Raw genomic sequence first — 16,228 nt, forward strand, 5'->3', positions numbered from 1 at the left:
CGCTCTCTCTCCCCCACACACGCGCTCTCTCTCCCCCACACACGCGCTCTCTCTCCCCCACACACGCGCTCTCTCTCCCCCACACACGCGCTCTCTCTCCCCCACACACGCGCTCTCTCTCCCCCACACACGCGCTCTCTCTCCCCCACACACGCGCTCTCTCTCCCCCACACACACGCTCTCTCTCCCCCACACACACGCTCTCTCTCCCCCACACACACACGCTCTCTCCCACTCTCCCACACACACTCTCCCACACACACTCTCCCACACACACACACACACACTCTCTCTCCCACACACACACACACTCTCTCTCCCACACACACACTCTCTCTCTCTCTCTCTCTCTCCCACACACACACACACTCTCTCTCCCACACACACACTCTCTCTCCCACACACACACACACACTCTCTCTCCCACACACACACACTCTCTCTCCCACACACACACACTCTCTCTGCCACACACACACACACTCTCTCCCACACACACTCTCTCTCTCCCACACACACTCTCTCCCCCACACACACACACTCTCTCACACACACACACACACACACACACTCTCTCCCACACACACTCAAACTCTCCCACACACACACACTCTCTCTCTCTCCCACACACACACACACACTCTCTCTTACACACACATTTCCTAGACAACAATTGATTATGCAAAATAATGCAAGAACCTAAACTTTAATACCAAACCTTCAATTAATTGAAACTAAGTACTGCAATTTAAAAGAATAAAGAAAACCTTGGCTTTGGGGGTATTCATGAGCACTATGAGTTTAGTGGGGGGATTTTATATGCCAAAAGCCCTCTTTTATTGGTGTCAGCAAATGTTTCTGTTTTAAAAAATAAAAGCCCCCTGTTTTCATTGGAGTGGCACATGGAAGGGGTGTTAATTTGCTGATCCTCACATTTATGGATCCCACATCCCTCTCATCAGAAGAATACTAATGCCTGATTTTTCCTTTTTTTTTGTACATTTATTATGTTTGGTATTTATTGTCATATGTATTCCTATTGGAAAGACTAATTAATACCACAATATATTCAGATTTAGCCGGTGTATCCTCAGCTAATGTGTATTAAATTCGGCTTGCTAGCCAATTAATCATCAGGGGACCTCTCTCAGAGTATACCCCTTCTCATAAACAAACTGAGCTAATAACCCAAACGACAAACAGGGAGCACAATTATAGAGCTAGCCTCAGCATAGACAGATCACACACATGTAGTAGGCAGCAGCACAACATAATGTTTTCTTCACAGACAGCTTCTTGATTAATGATGATGACCTGTGCACTCTGAAGTAGGCAGAGTTTGTAGTATTCCTTTTCACGGCAGCAAGAGAATAACAGACTTAAAGGGCCAGCATACACTCATTTTCATATAACTGCGTGTAATAGACACTACTATAAAGAATAAGATGCACAGATACTGATATAAAAATCCAGTATAAAATGGTTTAAAAACGTACTTAGATGCTTTCAGTTTAGCTCTGTTGAAAAGGCAGTTGGAAAGCCCACTGCAAGTGGGAAATAAGAAACTCCCCCCTCCTTTTGCATATGAAAAGACCCTTTACACAAACAGGAGCAAGCTGGAGAAGGTAGCTGACGGTATTCAAATAAAACTTTGGGGCTTGGTTAGGAGTCTGAAAATCAGAGCAATGTTATTTGAAAATAAGCAAAATTATACATTTATTTAAAAAAAAAAAAAACTTTATGGGCTTTATAAATAGATCATCTACAAAACATTTATGCAAAGAAAAAATGAGTGTATAATGTCCCTTTAACCCCTGTAAAGGGATTCTACTCACCCCCAGCACAATGTTCCCGCACACGCTAGTGAAGCAGTTTTCAGAAGCTACACTGCAGGTCAAGATGGATCACATGACCGCAATAACAGGCAAGCTAAAGGGGAGGGGATTGCCCTCATTACAAAACCACATCAAGCAATTACCATGTCAGCTCAGTATAACAAGCTACAAAGCCCGTGCCACTTTCTCATGTAAACAATAAACACTTTAAGATGTGACCGTGCTCTCACTAAGCTGAGCACATTTCAGAATTGTTTGCTTGCATAAAAATACTGATGTGTGCTTCAGTGTCTTAGCCATGGTGCTGTCATCTCAAATCTACCTGCTCTGTGCTTAGTGTAGACGCTCCGGATCTTGCTGGGTGAGGGGAAAGCCAGGGAGGGCAGAGTGCACAGCGAGTGGTATAGTCTCAGCTAGTTCTGTAGCAGTTAACTACGCCCCTTTTTAAGGTAGCACCAGTCACTCTGAATGTTCTTTGCACGTGTCTGGAGTAAGGGAGTTTGCGTGTACGGTCCTGTGTACCCTGACATGTGGTAACACTCAGGGGGCTGTCTTCCCGGGGACATTTCCGGGGACATAATTTGTCCGGGGACAGTATCCTCAATCCGGGGACTGTCCCCGGAAATCGGAGACGTCTGGTCACCCTATGTTAAAGGCCATTAACACAGTTAAATATATATGAAACCCTGACATTTGCTTTTGTGAATCAGAGCATACAATCAAAAATAAAGTTTCCACTTATATTATCAAATTTGCTTAGTTCCTATTGAATACTATTCCAGACATCCCAACTCTCCCTGAAGTTCAGGGAGTCTCCCTGATTGTAATAGCGGCTCCCTGATTGTAATAGCGGCTCCCTGATGCCAGCAAATGGAGTGCAATCTCCCTGAAACTCCAAGTATCATGATCCAATGTGGCCCAAATCCGGAAAAGTGTTTCTTTAAGGAATGCCTTTAGTTGCTGGGACGTTATAGAACCCTCAAAGCATCAGTAACCAAAAAGCCCCCACTAATTTTAATAAACAAAACACAAATACCTCCTTATTTACTGCACATAATTAAACATCGTATTCTAAAATATTTAAGCATTCAACAAGCTTACGATCACTGGAAAATAGGTTTGTTGTATGTGGTTGTGCAATAAAGCTACTTTTTTATGTGACTTTGGTGGGAAGCTACTTTAATGATGTCTCTATCTTATTTAGGGTTTCAAGGTGTCCAATATATAACTGGGGGGGGGGGGGGCGGCGCAGTAGTGGGTGAAGCCACCTCCCTGAAATGAGGTTTTGCAGGATGGGATGTCTGCTATTATGTGTTGAAGAGATAGGTGTCTGGAGCACTATATGGTATAAAAAACATGTGCAAGCTCCTGAGGTTTACATCCCTGCGTTTCAACAAAAGATACCAAGGGAACAAAGAACATTTGATAATAGAAGTAAATTAGAAAGTTGATTAACATTATTTTATGTCCCTTTAAAGGGACAGTGTACTGTAAAAATACAAAAATATATAGTAATTATAAAATTAAACTTTTATTGGATTTTAAAAGCTAATCAGTTACATTTTATAATTACTATTTTTATAGAGATGTGTGCATAAGCCTTCTCTTCTTTTTTCTTTTGTATTTTTTGAGTAATATTTAAAGGGACAGTCTACTGCAGAATTTGTATTGTTTCAAAAGATAGATAATCCCTTTATTACCCATTTCCCAGTTTTGCATAACAAACATGGTTTTATTAATATACTTTTTACTTCTGTGATTACCTTTTATCTAAACCTCTGCAGACTGCCCCTGTTCTATTGAGAACTCCAATACATCGAAAACTCCAATCTGACATCACTTCCGGTAAATCCATACATCTGATTGGTCCGTATCCAGTGAGTGACAGGATTCACAACCTATCAGATGGGTACTATAATCGCCAATCTACACTATCTATTTTGCCTCTGCCTGGGGAGTTCAAAGGGGGCAAAGCCCCCCTTGTAAACCTCATTCCCCAAGGTTTACTTGGGGTGTATGCCAGAGGATCAGAGGTGCGCCCCCAGACAGAGGCAAAACAGATATTAAAATAGAAGAGTTACTGGAAGTGACGTCAGATTGGAGTTTTCGAGGAATTGGAGTTCTCTAAAGAAACACCCCCTTATCTCAGTTCTTTTGACAGACTTGCATTTTTTGCCAATCAGTGCTGACTCATAAATAACTCTAAGGGAGCACAATGTTATATGTATGACCCACATGAACTAGCAGTCTCTAACTGTCAAAAAGTGTTAAAATCAATGAGATAAGAGGCAGTTCAATGGCTTACAAATTAGTATATGAGCCTACCTAGTTTTAGCTTTTCACAAAGAATACCAAGAGAACAAAGCACATTTGATAATAAAAGTAAATTAGAAAGTTGTTTAAAATTGCATGCCCTATCTGAATCATGAAACTTTAATTTTAACTAGACTGTCCCTTTAAGAAAGGTTTGCACCTTATTTTAATAAATTTCCCCATTCTTATACAGATTTTTGTGCCAATATAATTAATAGTATTCAGCGTACTGTAAACCTGGTAAAAGTAAAATAAATAACAATATAGAAAGTAAAATGTGATAATATTATTGTTTATTTGCAAAGCTCAGTTAAATTCCATAATGCTGGGTGTACATACTGAATCTCGGTAATTTCTTACTTTAGCGTATTTTATTCTCTATGGGAGAAACAAGCGTTTTAAATTACCAACCACTGTTGATGTTTTTTATACAATTATTCTTAATACAATGTTGCATCTTGAAGAAACTGCACAGACAGCTTCTAAAATGAAAACTGCACTGTCTTTAGGGCACATATTAACATACTGAATTCAATCTCTTTTCCTATTAACCCTTGCAATGCCATCAGTTATTAACTATTCACCCCATTTTCCTATTAACCATTGCAATACTAATATTAGTCTCCCCATAAATATATTAACCCCTCTTTCATCCCTTACCCCTCACTATAACGTCATACCATACATTAACCATTTCTGTGTACAGCAAATTACTAATCATATTTCTCCTGTCTCGTCTGTAATTGAATCCTATTCTGTGCAGTCAGCCTGTATGCTATGTCCCCACATTAACCCTTTTAATGTAAAAATGTATCTCCAACCCCCTCCCCATTCTTACCTATCATAAAACAAATTCTATCCTTCCTCCTTCTGCTCAGATTCAGCTTGCCCTCAGACATGTAACTCACTTTCCACCTTCAACCCTTGCCATATAACCATTTACCTTACAATCTTTAACCTGTTTTAACCCTATCCTGTATAGCCAGCTGATTCACATGTGCATTTTTTCATTATTTGGTTCTTCAGAACTGAATCACATAAAACAGTTAATTTGATTTGGTTCCTCTGATTCAAATTAATTTAAGGTTTCAATTCCTACGCGTACGTCAACAAAAAATTGTGCATGTGCACCGTTACATTGGATGTATGGAAAAGGGTAAATTGGGAACTACAGAATGTAGAGGAAGTGAGGAAACATAGGCACATCTGAGAGGGTCTCAGGCACTTTACTGTGGGACAAAAGCTCACTGGAGTTAACTTTGTCTAGGTGGAGGCACTCTAGGTATAACTAAATTGATCATTCATTCCTATGAGGTATATTAGCGTATTTAATTATTGTAGGCAAGTGAGATTTAAGTGAAGAAACAGGCACACCAGAGATGGTCTCAGACACTGTACGGCGGGACACGGTTACACTGGAGTGAATTCTGACTAGGTGTGGGCACTCTAGGCACAACTGCATTTATCATTCAATCCTATGAAGTATTTTAGCTTATTTAATTATTGTAGGTCTGGTAGACTTAAGTGAGGAAACCAAGGCAAACCAGGAAGGACTCAGACACTGTACTTAGGAACATGGTCTGTCATGCTTCTTATCCTCACCTATTGTTACATCTCACTGGCCCTTTAAATCCCCAGCAACTGCCATAAATAGCAACAATCCTCACTTACTCATTGCTTGGTATTGATTCATTCCGGACCAGTCCTGAGCTCCACCCTCTACCTGCAGTCTGTGCAGCTACTCTTCCTGAGCCTGTCTCATTCAAGCTGCTTCCCTGTGAAGTGAATTGCTCCGCTACCGGAACTCCGGCCTCTGTGACGTCACACGCCACTTTCTGCCGACATTCAGCTACTATCTTACCGCTCTCAGCACTTACCTTACTTGCGGTTATACCGAAGTTCAGTCTCCAACTTTACCTCTATCAGGTACCAACACTAAAGGGGTTCTTTTGCTTATGTTGCTCACACTGTACTCTTACCGCAATCTTCTATGTGCACTAGTTATAAGAGCTCATGTCACTTTACTAGTATCCATTACCCATTGCTTCCAAAACAGCTTAAGCTTTACTATCTCTTTGGTTTGTGCACAAACATATATAATTTCATGGTTTAACGCTAACAATATATCATAACTGAGGTTTAAAGCAACTAGTTACACTGCTGAATTGAATTTAACTTGATACTTCAGCTATAGTGCTTGCTGCTGCTTTGTTTATTTTTTTCTTTCTGTCTTCACATATCAACTGCTAGTTGTGTGTGTGCTAGGTTATCACATATTACTAAAGGGTAATATTAATGTGACACCCTGCCACACACTTAGCTACACCATTTATATAAATATATATTGTTTTATCAGTAGCTGTGGTCCACTCTAACTTATGTCTCTTTTTCAGACATTACATGGTCCCACTGGAGTGAGTTCTGACTGGGTGGAAGCACTCCAGACTATAAAGTATTCATTTATTCATATAAAGTATTTGTGATGGATACTCCGACTGGGTAGCTCCGCCAAACGGGTCCTGCTTCCTCCCTGCCGACTGCAGCTATGTAACTGGCAAGTGACCACAGCCGGTACTCACCCCTGATGCCCGACAGCACCAGTTCTCAGGGTCCCACCCTGTGGCAGACTCTGGCTACCCAGACTGGGTAGCTCTGCTTGAGGGTCCTTCCTCTGCCTGGAACAGCCCACTCAAATAACTAGACAGACTAGCATTCAGGTGAAACAAGAACTGATTTTATTGAAAACACACACTCCTTTTATACAGACAGCTCATCTTGATAAGACAGGGAAACAATGCCACAGTTTTCCCGCCATTCCCGCCCCTCCAGACTGACCGGCGCCTCCATAGCAACCATAGTCCCACAGAATCCCAGAACACAGTTGTGACGGTTTTGGGGTGATTCCGGGGGAGCAGCGGCACTTCCAGGGTGTCATTTTAAAGCTCTCGGTTCCCAGATACCGCAGTCCAAAAAGCGGCGTGATTCGTTATTGGGGACCGGAGATACAGCCCGTTGAATTTATAGGGGTAGGGGTGTCCAAAATCCCCGGTTCCCAAAGCAGCTCCCCTCCGGTAATTCCCTCACCTCTTGTCCTCCCTAGGGGCTACTAATCCCCAAAAGAGCGGCGCTCTGGGGCAATTGGTTGCTGGAGCGACCAGGGGTAAAGTTAGCGAGTGTCCTGCTGTCCTGTGGCTGACCGGGAGTTCCAGGAGCCTGGACAGCCTGAGAGGGGTTAGGCGGGTGTCCATGGTGAGGCAGCCAACCGGGAGTTCTAGGGGCCCGGCCAGCCTAGGAGGGTTTTCCTGGTCATACAGCAGCTTTTCACAAGACAAGCAAACCAAAGCTTCCAGGGATTGTGGTTGCTCTAAGGAGCTCAAAATCACTGAGAAACAACAAGGATGAGGTTGTAGGGGGGTGGGGGGGTAGCCTTAGCTGTCTGGTATCCGTGACATCTCCCCCCCCCTCCAGTTCAGCAGACCCAGCTAGACCCTTAACGGGTCGGCCATGGGCTGTCCGCCAGTGGCCCTCCACTTCTCGGTTGCTGGGAGAGGTTATCCCATCTCTCCTGAGCTTGGGGCATCCTGGGGGGTTCCTGGGCGCAAGGATAGTCACATAAGGCAAAGTCCCAAACAAGTTTTCTAAGGCCAGCTCCCAAACAATTGCTGTCCCACAAGTTCCAGTGTCCTTAAGTTCCATGGCCACACTGCCTCTCTCTGTGACACTCTGTTTAGTACCGGCTGACCCACCCACAAACAAAGCTAGTTCCGGTTTCCCAGCTGTATTCCCACCCCAGACCGGAGGGGGAGGTTGCTCCTTGGTGGGGCAGGCAAAGCTCGGGTGCCCAAACATGTGGCACCAACTGTATAAGCTTTTATCCTCCTTGCCTAATGCAACACCTGCCCCCGGTGAGAAATACAAGAAAAGGGTAGAGACCCTGCCAAGCTAATGAGGGGACAGACCGTCTGTCTCTTCTCCCGAGAAGGAGATCTACCGCTAGCGACGGAGGTCTGCTACCTCCGCTTCATGGGAAACTGTGCTGCCGCTGGGGAGGAAGACCGGCTGTCTCTGCTCCCTGTACGGGGTTCTGCCGCTGGGGAGAGAGACCAACTGTCTCCTCTCCCAGAAAGGGATTCGGCCGCTGGGGAGAGATATCGATACCCGTCTCTCCCTGCAAGGGCTTCTCTGTAAGGGGAGGGAGGACGACTACCTCCTCTCCCGAAGGATGGATCTGCCGCTGGGGAGAGAGATCGACTGTCTCCTTTTCCAGGAAGGGGTTCTGCTGCTGGGGAGAGTTATCGACATCCATCTCTCCCTGCAAGAGGTTCTCTGTAAGGGGAGGGAGGACGACTACCTCCACTCCCAGGGGATGGCTCTGCCGCTGGGGAGAGAGACCGACTGTCTCCTCTCCCTGCTCCTGGCTCTGCCACTGGGGAGAGAGACCGACTGTCTCTTCTCTTAGGAAGGGGTTCTGCTTACGGGGAGGGGGGACGACTACCTCCACTCCCAGGGGATGGCTTTGCCACTGGGGAGAGAGACCGCCTGTTTCCTCTCCCTGCTCCTGGCTCTGCGGCTGGGGAGAGAGACCGGCTGTCTCTGCTCCCTGTACGGGGTTCTGACGCTGGGGAGAGAGACCAACTGTCTCCTCTCCCAGAAAGGGATTCGGCCGCTGGGGAGAGATATCGATACCTGTCTCTCCCTGCAAGGGCTTCTCTGTAAGGGGAGGAAGGACGACTACCTCCTCTCTCGAAGGATGGATCTGCCGCTGGGGAGAGAGACTGACTGTCTCCTCTCCCAGGAAGGGGTTCTGCTGCTGGGGAGAGTTATCGACATCCATCTCTCCCTGCAAGGGGTTCTCTGTAAGGGGAGGGAGGACGACTACCTCCACTCCCAGGGGATGGCTCTGCCACTGGGGAGAGAGACCGACTGTCTCCTCTACCTGCTCCTGGCTCTGCCGCTGGGGAGAGAGACCGACTGTCTCCTCTCCCAGGAAGGGGTTCTGCTTACAGGGAGGGAGGACAACTACCTCCGCTCCCAGGGGATGGCTCTGTCGCTGGGGAGAGAGACCGACTTTCTCCTCTCCCTGCTCCTGGCTCTGCCGCTGGGGAGAGAGACCGACTGTCTCCTCTCCCAGGAAGGGGTTCTGCTTACAGGGAGGGAGGACAACTACCTCCGCTCCCAGGGGATGGCTCTGTCGCTGGGGAGAGAGACTGACTGTCTCCTCTCCCGGGAAGGGGTTCTGTGTAAGGGGAGGGAGGACGCCTACCTCCTCTCCCTGGTTTCCTAAAGCTGTTACAGGTGCTGGGCAGAGGCCGGTGGCTCTCTGCCCTGTTGCCAGCGCTTCTGCTGGGGTGGCTCCCTTGTCCAAGTCTATAAGCTCGGGCCCGGCTTCTGATCTGTATCTAGCAGCTCGTCGCTTATGCTCTGTTGCCACTTCTCTGAGGCCAACCTCCAGGATTCCCAGACTGCTGTAGCTCCCTGCAGGCTCTGTGGCATGCTGTTTAACGCAGTCTAGCAGTCTTTTGTATCTCTGTTCCATCTCCAATTCCTTGCCACATATATAATCCAAATCGGCTTGCAGCCAGAGTACCCGTGAGAGACTCAGCAGGCTCCCTCGGTACTCACAAATGTCCTTAAGTCTCCACTCCTCCTGACTCCCAAAATCTGGGTCCTCTGCCATTAGTTCAAATAGTAATCCAGGGCCGCCGTAGCCAAAGCCCTCTGTGGGGACGCCATCACCCAGCCATGGCCACACTTGCATAGCATACCATCGGAGGGCCCTGTAGCTGTCATCCAGAACCATTTCCTCCTGGACCAGTCCATCCAATTCAGACAGCCATTCCGCCCGGGGCTGTCCTCCCAGGCAAGGTACTCGGAACTTCCACTGGAGCCAGTAATCTTCGTCATCAGGGGAGAGGGTTGTTACTCGATAGCCCTGCTCTTGTTGAAGAGCCTCCCGGCGGACAAGGTCCCTTTGTGCCAGAAGATCCCAATACGAGCTAGGACCGTCCAGCTGGGCCAGCACCTCCTCTGCTCTCCTTAGGAGCTTGGTTCCCATAGTTACCGGCTACTGTGGCACATCTCCTCTGTCAGAAGAAACTGTGTGATAGAAGCAGATCCCACCGCTGCCAGCCAATGTGACGGATACCCCGGATACCCCGACTGGGTAGCTCCACCAAACGGGTCCTGCTTCCTCCCTGCCGACTGCAGCTATGTAGCTGGCAAGTGACCACAGCCTGTAGCCACCCCTGATGCCCGACAGCACCAGTACTCAGGGTCCCACCCTGTGGCAGACTCCGGATACCCAGACTGGGTAGCTCTGCCTGAGGGTCCTTCCTCTGCCTGGAACAGGCTGCTATGTAGCCCAGGAAAGTGATTCTAGCTGGAGCCCACCCAAATAACTAGACAGACTAGCATTCAGGTGAAACAAGAACTGATTTTATTGAAAACACACACTCTTTTTATGCAGACAGCTCATCTTGATAAGACAGGGAGACAATGCCACAGTTTTCCCGCCATTCCTGCCGCTCCAGACTGACCGGCGCCTCCATAGCAACCATAGTCCCACAGAATCCCAGGACACAGTGGTGACGGTTTTGGGGTGATCCCGGGGGAGCGGCGGCACTTCCAGGGTGTCATTTTAAAGCTCTCTGTTCCCAGATGCCGGGGCCCGGCCAGCCTAGGAGGGTTTTCCTGATCATACACCAGCTTTTCACAAGACAAGCAAACCAAAGCTTCCAGGGATTGTGGTTGCTCTAAGGAGCCCAAAACTACTGAGAAACAACAGGGGTGAGGTTGTAGGGGGGTGGGGGGTAGCCTTAGCTGTCTGGTATCCGTGACAGTATTTAATTATCGTGGGTAAGTGAGGACACATACGCATAGGCACACCTGACAAGGTCTCAGGCACTGTATGGAGGGACACGGGCACACTGGAGTGAATTCTGACTGGGTGTGGGCACTCTAGGCACAACTGCATTTATTATTCAATCCTATGAAGTATGTTAATGTATTTAATTATTGTAGGTCAGTTAGACTTAAGTGAGGAAACCTAGGCAAACCAGGAGGACTTTAGACCCTATACGACGGGACAAGAGCTCACTCGAGTGAGTTTTGTGTGGGTGGAGGCACTCTATGTACAACACTGAGTTGATCATTTATTCCTATGAATTATTTTAGCGTATTTAATTATTGTAAGTAAGTAAGATTTAAGTGAAGAAACAGGCACACCAGAGAAGGTCTCAGACACACATAGGTGTCCTCACTGAACTACAATAATTAAATACTCTAAAATACTTAATAGGAATGAATGGTAAACTCATTTGTGCTTGGAGTTCCTCCACCCAGACAGAACTCACTCCAGTGTGCCCATGTCCCTCCGTACAGTGTCTGAGATCTTGTCAGGTGTCCCAATGTGTTCTCACTTAAGTCTCACTGACCCACAATAATTAAATACTTTATACAAATAAATGAATACTTAATAGTCCCAGAGTGCCTTCACCCAGTTAGAATTTACTCAAGTGTGCCCGTGTCCCGCCGCACAGTGTCTGAGACCCTCCTGGTTTGCCTATGTTTCCTCACTTAAGTCTCACTTACCTACAATAATTAAATACATTAAGATACTTCATAGGATTGAATAATAAACGCAGTTGCGCCTAGAGTCAGAATTCACTCCAGTGTGCCCTTGTCCCTCCGTACAGTGTTTGAGATCTTGTCAGGTGTGCCTATGTGTATGTGTCTTCACTTAAGTCTCACTTACCCACAATAATTAAATACTTTATACGAATAAATGAATACTTTATAGTCTGGAGTGCCTCCACCCAGTCAGAACTCGTTCCAGTGGGCCCATGTCTCTCCGTACAGTGTCTGAGTCCCTCCTGGTTTGCCTTGGTTTCCTCACTTAAGTCTAACTGACCTACAATACTTAAATAAGCTAAAATACTTCATGAGTTTGAAGGATAAACACAGTTGTGCCTAGAATGCTCACACCCAGTCACAATTCACTCCAGTGTGCCCTTGTCCCTCCATACGGTGTCTAAGACCTTCTCTGGAGGGACATGGGAACACTGGAGTGAATTCTGACTGGGTGTGAGCACTCTAGGCACGACTGTGTTTATCATTCAATCCTATGAAGTATTTTAGTGTATTTAACTATTGTAGGTCAGTGAAGTGAAGAAACAGGCACACCAGAGAAGGTCTCCGACAATGTATGGAGGGACATGGGCTTACACAAATGAGTTTTGACTAGGCGGAGGGACTCTAAGAATACATTTACCATTCATTCCTATAAAGTATTTTACAGTATTTAATTATTATAAATCAGTGAGACGTAAGTGAGGACACATAGGCACACCTGACAAACTAAATGTACCATTCATTCCTATGAAGTATTTTACAGTATTTAATTATTGTGGGTAAGTAAGACTTAATTAAGGAAATATAGGCAAACCTGGGAGGCTTTCAGACACTGTACGGTGGGACACAGGTACATTGAAGTAAGTTCTGACTTGGTTTAGACCCTTCAGACACAACTGAGTTAACCATTTATTCCTATGAAGTATTTTAGAGTATTTAATTATTGTAGGTGAGACTTAAAGGGGCAGTAAACTTACAAACTAATGTTATATAATTCTGCACATAGTGCAGAATTATATAACATTAGCTTACCGGAATATGAAGTAGAGGATATACTAGATTCCAAACTGCGATGGAGAAAACTGGAATACTTGGTACACTGGAAAGGATACGGTCCTGAAGAAGACTCTTGGGTACCCATTAGTGATTTGCATGCTCCTTGTCTACTCGCTCATTTCCATGCCAGACACCCATCAAAACCAGGGGCTAAGCTGTGGAAGGGGGTGTCCTGATTGGGGGGATCTGTCATGATGTACTGCCCCTTTAAGGCGCACACCTCACTCAAATCCAGTCTCCCTATATAAGGAGGAGCCTATACCTAGCACATTGCTTGATTATTAACATATGTTGTATGTGCTAAAGCTCCCTGATACTCGTCCAAAAGATTAAAGCCTATCACCAAGTAACCCAAGGCATCTGACTGAGCGTAAACCTCCATTCCCTGCCTGAAGTTATTGGAACTCACTTTTTATAACAAACTGAAAGACTGTATCCTTGCCCGATATGGGCTCACGCTGGAGGCCCACCGGCAGAAATTCCGGGCACTAAGGAAGCAGGATGGACAGCCTTTCACAGAATGGACCCACCAATTCACCTGGTCGATAGCTTCCTGGCTAGCCGGCTGCAAGGTCACCACTGGGGCTGAAGTGGCACAGCTTTTCTACTGGAGCATTTCTATAACCATGTTCCAGTCAAGAGTAAAGAATGGGTCCATGACCGTCGGCCCACCACAGCAGACCAGGCGGCCGGCCTGGCAGATCAGTATGCAGACGCCCGCCGCCAAGTTTGCTCTGCCCCGCAATCGACTCTCCGCCCAGCTTCGGTTGTAGGCCGACCCCCAGCTACTACCAATAAGCCCCCGGACCGCCAGGCCTTTGTCCCTCTGGCTGGAGTCAGGGACTCACGGGGATGTTTCTCCTGCGGGCACCCCGGCCACCTCAGGTGGGAATGCCTGAGTTGGGCCCGACAGCAGCTGGCAGCCAAGACACCCCCAGCAAACAGCCTGGGTGAGCGCTCCAGCCCCGACCTACTCAGCCGCTGCCCACTACGCTTATGCACTGGCATCGACTGACTACCTTGAATGGGCTGAAGAGGAGGTTGGCACTCTACAAGAAGCCCACCTTGTGTCCACAGACAACTGTCAGCACCACTGCCAGACCGTTTGGGTCAATGGGAAGGCGGCCCAGGGATTACAAGACACCTGCCCAGTGACCATCCACAGGCAAGCTTAGCGTCAACCTAACACACTGCAGCTGGGGACCCAGGTAAGACCCCCCCACCCTGACTCCTCTCCTTCCCCAAAGCCCTACCCTCACTCCCCAATGCCCAACCCTGGTCCCTGCCCTCCTTCCCAACCAACTATCTTGGGCCTCCCCCTCTGAATTCGCCCAAGAGACCCTGAGCGACCCGACCCTTACCCCCTTCCGAGACCGAGTAGGGACTGATCCCCAGGGCCACGGGGAGGAACGGTTCCAATAGGAAAATGGCCTGTTGTATCGGGTCTCCCGGAGGAAGATAAGGCAAGTGCCTAAACGCCAGCTGGTGGTACCGAAACTATATCGGTCCGACCTGCTGCGAATATGGCACGATATCCCCTTGGCCGGGCATTTAGGCAACTCCTAAACACACCACCGCCTTACTTAGGTCTTTTTCTGGCCCAGAATCATGAGAGAAATTAAGGAATATTGTACAACCTGCGTGGTGTGTCAGAAGATAGGGAAGACCGGGGACCATACGAAAGCCCCTCTTAACCCTCTCCTCATTATTGACGAACCCTTTAGCAGAATCGCTGTGGAAATAGTAGGGCCCCTACCTCGACCCAGTCCCTCCGGAAAAAAAAACATACTCACGGTAGTAGACTATTCCACTAGGTATCCAGAGACAATACCGCTGGCGAATATCCAGGCGAAGACAGTGGCAAGTTCTTTGCTCCGGATATTCACCAGGGTAGGCTTCCCCCGAGAAATGGTCTCTGACCAGGGGAACCAGTTTACAGCGGAGGTCACCCAAAAATGATGGGAACTGTGTGGGATAAATCCCTGTACAGTGCCCCATATCACCCCCAGACCAATGGGCTTTGTAAGCGGTTTAACGGGACACTGAAGCAATTGCTTCTGATGTTCTCGGCCACTCATAAAGACTTGGAAAAATTCCTGCTGCACCTCCTATTTGCCTACAGAAAGGTGCCCCGGGAATCCCTTTGAGCTGCTGTATGGCCAGAAAATAAGGGGGCCCCTAGACTTGTTGAGAGCCAACTGGGAGGGTTCAGCCGGGGAGGAAGGACCCTCCATTGTGGAGTACGTCCTGAAGTTCAGGGATCGGCTGAAGGACCTCACTGCCATGGTGCAGGAGAATCTTCAGAGTGCTCAAAGGAGACGGAAACGGTGGTACGACCGTAACGCTCATAGCCGAATTCTCACAGTAGGGCAGATGGTTCTAGCCTTGAAGCCTGTCAAAACGGACAAGTTACAGGCTTCCTGGCAAGGGTCCTAACGGGTGGTGGAACAACTGAATAACATCACCTACCTTGTAGCAAAATGCTCCGATGACCGGGTCCAACTGACCTTTCATGTGAACATGCTTGTCACACTCCTCGCTTCTGAGGTTCTGTTGCTTAGCAACATCCTTTGCCTCTGAAGCTGTCTCACTCTGCTGACACGCTTCCTTAAGCCGTCCCATTCTGCTGACATCACTCCAGGTTCAAATTCCGGTGTGTCCTTCACCTGATGCCCGTTTGTTTTTCCTTGCTGTGGCTTTGTGAGTATTCATTTTGATACTTTGTTGCCTGATATTCTGTTAATGAACTTTGCTTGCCTGACCACGTCTCTGTTTAACCCCTTCAAACCTGAGGATACTTTGCTGCCTGATTTACTGTTAACGAACTTTGCTTGCCTGACCACATCTCTGTTTAACCCTTTCAAACCTGAGGATATTTTGTTGCCTGATTTACCGTTACCAAATCCTTGCCTGCCTGACTACGTTTAATCCTGGCCCCTTATCTTTAATCAAGCATCTTTGTGGTATTACTTGAATTACGTGAGTAACATCTCACCTTGTATTATTCTTTTCCAGAGAGGCTGTCGTGGGGTCAGGTCCTGGTTTATACTCAGTGCCCCGCGTCGATGACCTCTTAGATAGAATCGCCAGGGATCACTTCCTAACTACCCTTGACCTCTGCAAGGGGTATTGGCAGATCCCACTAGATCTTAGTAACTGACTTTGTTTTTCATCTGATTTCGTGTACCATTAATTAAATTAGAAAGGAAAGGGTTAACTGCAAATTTGATTTTAATTGAGACAGGCCTCTTTAAATAGAGGCAACTTGTACAGCTGACAGACAGCAGTGAACAAGCGTGTGGACACACGCGAAACATGTCTGCAGTCAGTCACGCTGTAGCCTTTTTTCCTGTTTAATGGAGCCTTGTCTCCAACTTTGTTTTTATACACTCCAA

At 47.1% G+C, this 16,228-nt stretch overlaps 1 protein-coding gene across 2 annotated transcripts in view; it reads right to left on the reverse strand.

The window, feature by feature from the left end:
- Nucleotides 1–2,217, reverse strand: part of LOC128665854 (nuclear RNA export factor 1-like) — a 127,313-nt gene extending 125,096 nt beyond the window's left edge. Inside the window, exon 1 of one of the 2 annotated variants that reach the window (XM_053720085.1) lies at nucleotides 2,158–2,217. The gene's annotated coding sequence lies outside the window, so the exon portion shown is untranslated. Of the gene's footprint in view, nucleotides 1–1,835; nucleotides 1,868–2,157 lie in introns of those variants that run through there. The other variant, XM_053720084.1, reaches the window with a different exon arrangement.
- Nucleotides 2,218–16,228: the final 14,011 nt, after the last annotated feature.

Source organism: Bombina bombina, chromosome 7 (genome assembly GCF_027579735.1).
Source record: "Bombina bombina isolate aBomBom1 chromosome 7, aBomBom1.pri, whole genome shotgun sequence".
Classification (NCBI taxonomy): domain Eukaryota; kingdom Metazoa; phylum Chordata; class Amphibia; order Anura; family Bombinatoridae; genus Bombina; species Bombina bombina.